Source organism: Jaculus jaculus, chromosome 5 (genome assembly GCF_020740685.1).
Source record: "Jaculus jaculus isolate mJacJac1 chromosome 5, mJacJac1.mat.Y.cur, whole genome shotgun sequence".
NCBI classification, from domain to species: Eukaryota; Metazoa; Chordata; class Mammalia; order Rodentia; family Dipodidae; genus Jaculus; species Jaculus jaculus.
Genome location: NC_059106.1, coordinates 138,477,999 through 138,484,264, shown reverse-complemented (window position 1 = coordinate 138,484,264; position 6,266 = coordinate 138,477,999). Strand labels below are relative to the sequence as shown.

The following is a 6,266-nucleotide window of genomic DNA, read 5'->3' as shown; positions in this document are numbered from 1 at the left end:
AACTGCCCTGGCTATCTCAAAAGAAATCAGCCTCATTCATTTGCAGCAGCTAGAGGTCCTGGCATGCCCATTCTCTCTTCCCCACTCCCTCTCTGCCAGGTGTGGTAGTGAACACCTTTAATCTCAGGATCTTGGAGGCAGAGGTAGGAGGATCACTGTGAGTTCAAGGCCACCCTGAGAGTACATAGTGACTTCCATGTTAGCCTGGGCTAGAGTGAGACCCTACCTCAAACTAAATAAATAAAACAGCAGCAAAAAAAAAAAAAAAAAAAAGGAGAAGTCAGCTTACTGATTTATGACCCCGGAGGAATTGGACACCTGGATGGCTACGGCTATATGACAGCTATCTTGAAAGAAAGCTGCTGGTCCCTTTACTCTCTCATTCCCCTTCCTGCCCTCTCTCTGGTAGCACAGCCTTACCTTTAGACAAAAGTCTTCTGCACAGGTGGGTGTGGTGGCATGCACTTTTAATCCCAGCACTCTGGAGGCAGAGGTAGGAGAAGCCCTGTGAGTTTGAGGCCAGTTTAGAACTGCAGAGTAAGTCCCAGGTTAACTTGGGCTAGAGTGAGATCCTGATTTGAAAAAAAAAAAAAAAAAAGCTGGGCTGGAGAGATGGCTTAGCAGTTAAGCGCTTGCCTGTGAAGCCTAAGGACCCCGGTTCGAGGCTCGGTTCCCCAGGTCCCACGTTAGCCACATGCACAAGGGGGCGCACGCGTCTGGAGTTCATTTGCAGAGGCTGGAAGCCCTGGCGCGCCCATTCTCTCCCTCTCCCTCTATCTGTCTTTCCCTCTGTGTCTGTCGCTCTCAAATAAATAAATTAAAAAAAAATTTTTTAAAAAAAAAGCTGCAGCCAGTTATGCCTACCAGTTCCTTTCCTCACTGTGGCCCTGGGTGCAATGGCTGCACCCAGCAGCTTCTTTGGTAGTGTAGTAACCTGTTGTTTGTACAGCTTGCTTGAGAACTGGGTGCATTTAAAACTTGGTAAAAGGTAGGTTTGGTAAATTTCTATGGGAGGCATGTAGTAACCCTTCCTCTGTTTTATCTTTCTGCCCGTTTACAAAATCAGAAGAGATAAATACGCTTGTGCTCTATGGAATGTTGGCGGTGTAGGGGCATGTTTGTGCTCTGTTGAACATTGAATTTATGCCTTGATTAAAAAAAGAAACAAGGGGCCGGGCATGGTGGCGCACGCCTTTAATCCCAGCACTCAGGAGGTAGAGGTAGGAGAATCGCCGTGAGTTCAAGGCCACCTTGAGACTACAGAGTTAATTCCAGGTCAGCCTGGACCAGAGTGAGACCCTACCTCAAAAAACAAACAAACAAACAAACAAAAAAACGGAAACAAGGGCTAGGGGATGGCTTAGTGGTTAAGGCATTTGCCCCCCAAACCAAAGGACCCAGGTTCAATTCCCCAGGATCCAAGTAAGCCAGAAGCATAAGATGGTGCATGCATCTGGAGTTCATCTGTCTCTCTCTCTCAAAAAATTAAACAATTTTTTTTTCTAAGGTAGGGTCTCACTCTAGCTCAGGCTGACCTGGAATTCACTATGTAGTCTCAGGGTGGCCTCGAACTCTCAGCGATCCTCCTAGCTCTGCCTCCCTATTCCTGTGCTGGGATTAATCCCGAGTGCTGGGATTAAAGGCTACAAAATATTTTTTAAAATATTACAAAAATAAGATATATGTCTAGGAGTGGTATAGCTGAGTCATATGGTAAATCTATTTTTAGCTGTCTCAGGAACCTCCACACTGGTTTTCATAATGGCAGAGAGATACTTGCTCTACCATGTTTATTGCCACTCTATTCACAATAGGTAGGAAATGGAACCAGCCTGGATGTCCCTCAACTGATAAGTGGATAATGAAGATGTAGCACATTTATACAATGGAGTTCTACTCAGCACTAAAGAAAAATGAAATTGTGAAATTTTCAGGAAAATGGATGGATCTGGAAACGATTATATTTAGTGAGGCAACCCAGGCTCAGAAAGCCAAATGTCACATGCTCTCTCTCATATGTGGATCCTAGCTACAAATGATTGGACTTTTATGTGAGTAAGAATAAAATTCAGTAACAGAGGCCAGTAAGCTAGAAAGGGGATATAAAGGGAATAGAAAGGGAGGGAGGGGGACTTAGTAGGATGGTATTGTATATATGTAAGTAGAAGAACAGATTAATGGGGGTGAAAAGGCTTAAGTGAGGTCAGGGGAAGAGATTGAGTAAAGGAAATATGGGAGAAAGGCTAATCAAAATCTAAGAGCATATAAATAAGCCATATGGAAACCTGCATTTTTGGAAAATGGGACACCCAGAAGCCATAAATTGTTACTAGAAATTTTTCAGTGCCAGGGATGAGATACTTTTCAGTGTGTTGTTGGCCAGGTAGGTCACTGATGCCATCAAAACATTACAGGCCATTGCCAAGGCTCTTGCTTTACCACCAGGAATAGATACTAAGATCCTATTGCTGAAGACTCCACATACCTGGGCTGCAAGGTCACTGAGAAATCCTGCTGGAGCTGAAAACCTCTTCCATGTAGACCTGCTGACAGAAATCTGGAAAAAGCTATATTGCATGCAGTTCAATGGGAGAAAGAAAAATTACCAGTAGACATACTCAACAGTCGACACAGCAAGCCTTAAACTTGGCCAGCCAGGCCAAATGAGCCAATGAGTGCAATAGTGACACGTTTATTATGGGGAAAACCAGCCATTCTCTCATTTCATTACTTACAAAGTGAGGCATTCGGTCTCAATCTCATTCCCTATAGTCTTTCGTGCTTCAGAAATTATAGTAATGCACTGCAAAGGGAATCAAAAGGGACTAAATGAAACCTCAGAGGCAAATGGGTTGACTGATCAGGCTTCCAGCGCTGCTGCTAAGAGTCTGTGTTCTTTCTTCCTCTTAAGCTCTGTAAGCTCCATTTCTATAAGCCACTCAATAAAATTTTTCTAAACTTTATCATCTGGTCAATAGGTTTCATTCATCAAAATTCATAAGACCAGAACCCAGAGGCCCCTAATTCAGTGGAAGCACTATGTGACCATGTGTGTTAGTCAGCCACCTCACTCTTGCTGCTTGCTCCATAGTAATGTGAAGATGTGATGCCTGGCTGTCTGCTTCTGCCATGCCTTTTCTGCCATGATGAAACATCCTTTGAAACTAAGTGGAAAATAAATCCTTTTCTTCCATAAGCTGCTTCTGGTCAGGTGTTTTGTCCCAGCAATAAGAAAGTAACTAATACATAAGTTCTCATAATTAAAAGACAGTATTATGGAATGCATTGATAAACTACTAATTTATTCTCAATCCCTCTTTCCTTGACTATCTTCCACTATAGCAGTCAGAAAGCTAAATGCTTGCCTCCTTATATTCTCTCTCTGCTTGCTGCTAGTATGGCTGCTGGACATAATTCTGGATTAGGACACAGGCAGAAATTAGTAAAATGTTCTGGAAAACTTTCTGTTTTTAGCAAAAAGAACAAACAAAATCAACATTGTACCGTTTCCTTCTTCTTTTTTTTTTTTTTTTTTTTTTGTTTTTTTGAAGTAGGGTCTCACTCTGGTCAAGGTTGACCTGGAATTCACTATGTAGTCTCAGGGTGGCCTCGAACTCACCGCAATCCTCCTACCTCTGCCTCTGCTGGGATTAAAGGCTTGTGCCACCATACCTGGCTTCATTTCCTTCTTTTTGATTTGGACATAGATTTGATGTCAGGGATCAAGACTTAACAAACAAGTAAACAAGAAAATCCCAGAATGCTAGCTTTAATATCATTGGGCCTTAATCCAACAATATCAGAAGTTTCTACCTCCAGATGGCTTATTATGTTCTTAGTAAAACAAACAAGTTTAGCTGGTTGCATTGCTTTATGGAATACAGCGAAAATGAGGCAGAGTCTGAAGAATCCCAAAGCTTGAAGGACAGCTACCCTGACATGCAGTGACAGACAAAAAGGAAGGACCCTACTTCAAAATAAGGTGGAAAATGAGGAGCAACACTCAAGGTGTTTTTTGTTTTTTGTTTTTGTTTTTGTTTTTTAAAATTTTGGAGTTTTGCTGGTATTTTTTTAAAATTTTATTTATTTATTTATTTGAGAGCGACAGACAGAGAGAAAGACAGACAGAGGGACAGAGAGAGAGAATGGGCGCGCCAGGGCTTCCAGCCTCTGCAAACGAACTCCAGACGCATGCGCCCCTTGTGCATCTGGCTAACGTGGGACCTGGGGAACCGAGCCTCGAACCGGGGTCCTTAGGCTTCACAGGCAAGCGCTTAACCGCTAAGCCATCTCTCCAGCCCCTAAGTAGCATTTTCTTGAAGACTGGGTCTCAGAAGCTTTCTCCCTTTTACACCAGACACCAAAGAGTTTTTATTTTGACACCTCCATGCACATAGGTTAGAAAAACTAAAGGGAGGGACGGGCAGCTTCGGAGCCCACGTCCTCTTCAGGTCCCACACTTAAATTGATCATGGGCTCCTCATGGGACCTACAAAACGGGAGCCCTGACTCCCCTATCTTCATCAAAGGTCACAAGGGGATTATTCCCCTCCCCTTCTCTATTCAGGACATCCCCTCTTGACCTGTTGAGGTTGCCCCCATCAGTAACATCCAGGTGTGCTGGGGTGGGGGGAGAGTTCCCTTTGTTCTTCCCTGGATGGCGCCCCTGGACAGTCTCCTCCCTGCTAAGGTGGGCCTCAGTCCCATTGCCTTTTATCACCCTTTCTACTGTGGAAACCATAACCTTTGCCTTTTGTCTTTGTTTCTCTTCTTCTCTTCTGATGAAGACGTTTGAGCCTCCCTTGGATTCTTCAACTGACTTCATTCCATCCATCCCTCTTAGTAATATCCGACCAATTCCTAGTTTCACAGTGGATTTTTTTTTTTTTTTTTTTTTTTTGAGATCTTGTTCCACTGGGCCTTTAGGATTAATCCAGAGCACTTTGTCATTTGATCCCTCAGCCTTAAATGCAGAGGCAGTTTCTTTACTTTCTTGTTGGGTCTCAAATGTTTTGGATATATCCTAAGGTGTGAATTTCTTTAAATATCTTTATTTCTTTATTTGCAAGGGGAGAAAGAAAATGGGTGCACCAGGGCCTCCAGCTGCTGCCAATGACCTGCAGATGCATGCACCACTTTGTGCATCTGGCTTTACACGGGTACTGGAGAATCCAACCCAGGGTGGTTAGGCTTCGCAGACAAGTGCCTTAACCGCTGAGCCATCTCTCCAGCCCCTAAGGGCTAATTTCTTAATGCCCTGGATAAGTGTCCTCTAAAGTCCTGCATTCAAATCTGACCATCAAGATTATTATTGGTATTCCATTCAGGATCTGTATTGGGGAATTTCTGTTCTGCCAGGGGACTGTTGGTTTTCCACTAATCATGGTCTCTCTTCATTGAAAAGCACATACAAAATGGACTCACCTCTGCCCACGTGTATACCCAAACTTGGTCCAGTTGTTCCACTATACCCGAGGGGTCTTCCAGAAGGGGTTTTGTGTCCTTTTCAAAGTTCCTTCCCTCAGCACTGGTAAGTGGGGGTTTTACAAATTTGTCTCACAGGGACTTCCCAGAGTGGGAACATTTGTGGAGTCTGCTGTCTAGAAGGAAGGAGAAACTTTCTATGTCCTGTTCGCATTGTTCTTATGCTCTTCTAAGGCCAGAATAGGGGCCTCAGGGTAGGGGTGAGGAGGCCACTGGAGACATGTCCTCATCTTTCTCCTCCTGAGGGTCTCCATTTTCTTACCTCCTGGTCCTCCTTGGGTTTCCTGTGTGAAGTATCATGGAGGTGGCAGGTAGGACAGCGAATCCCAAGGCTTTTTGTCATCATCCAAGACTTCTTTGTCAGCTTTTAGGGGAAACAAGGGAGTTAGCTCCTTCAGCCAACAGAAGGCATAACATGTTTCCTCTGGAGAGAATAGAACCTTATCATTAAGATAAAGAATTGGGCTGGAGAGATGGCTTGGTGGTTAAGAACTTGCCTGTGAAGCCTAAGGACCCTGGTTCGAGGCTTGATTCTCCAAGCCCCACGTTAGCCAGGTGCACAAGGGGCTCACGCGTCTGGATTTCGTTTGCAGTGGCTGGAGGCCCTGGCATGCCCATTCTCCCTCTCTCTCTCTCTCTCTCTCTCTCTCTCTCTCTCTCTCTGCCTCTTTCTCTCTCTATCACTCTCAAATAAATAAAAATGAACAAAAAAATTAAAAATAAAAAAATTACAGTTTGACCTCCCTGGTTCTCATCTGAGCCAAATCTCAGCCCGCAAACTG

At 44.1% G+C, this 6,266-nt stretch overlaps 1 non-coding gene across 1 annotated transcript; it reads left to right on the top strand.

Annotated features, from left to right (window-relative positions):
* Positions 1-844: 844 nt before the first annotated feature.
* LOC123461272 lies at positions 845-973 on the top strand. The gene has a single exon (XR_006637559.1). It is a non-coding gene; the product is annotated as a small nucleolar RNA SNORA70 (small nucleolar RNA).
* Positions 974-6,266: the final 5,293 nt, after the last annotated feature.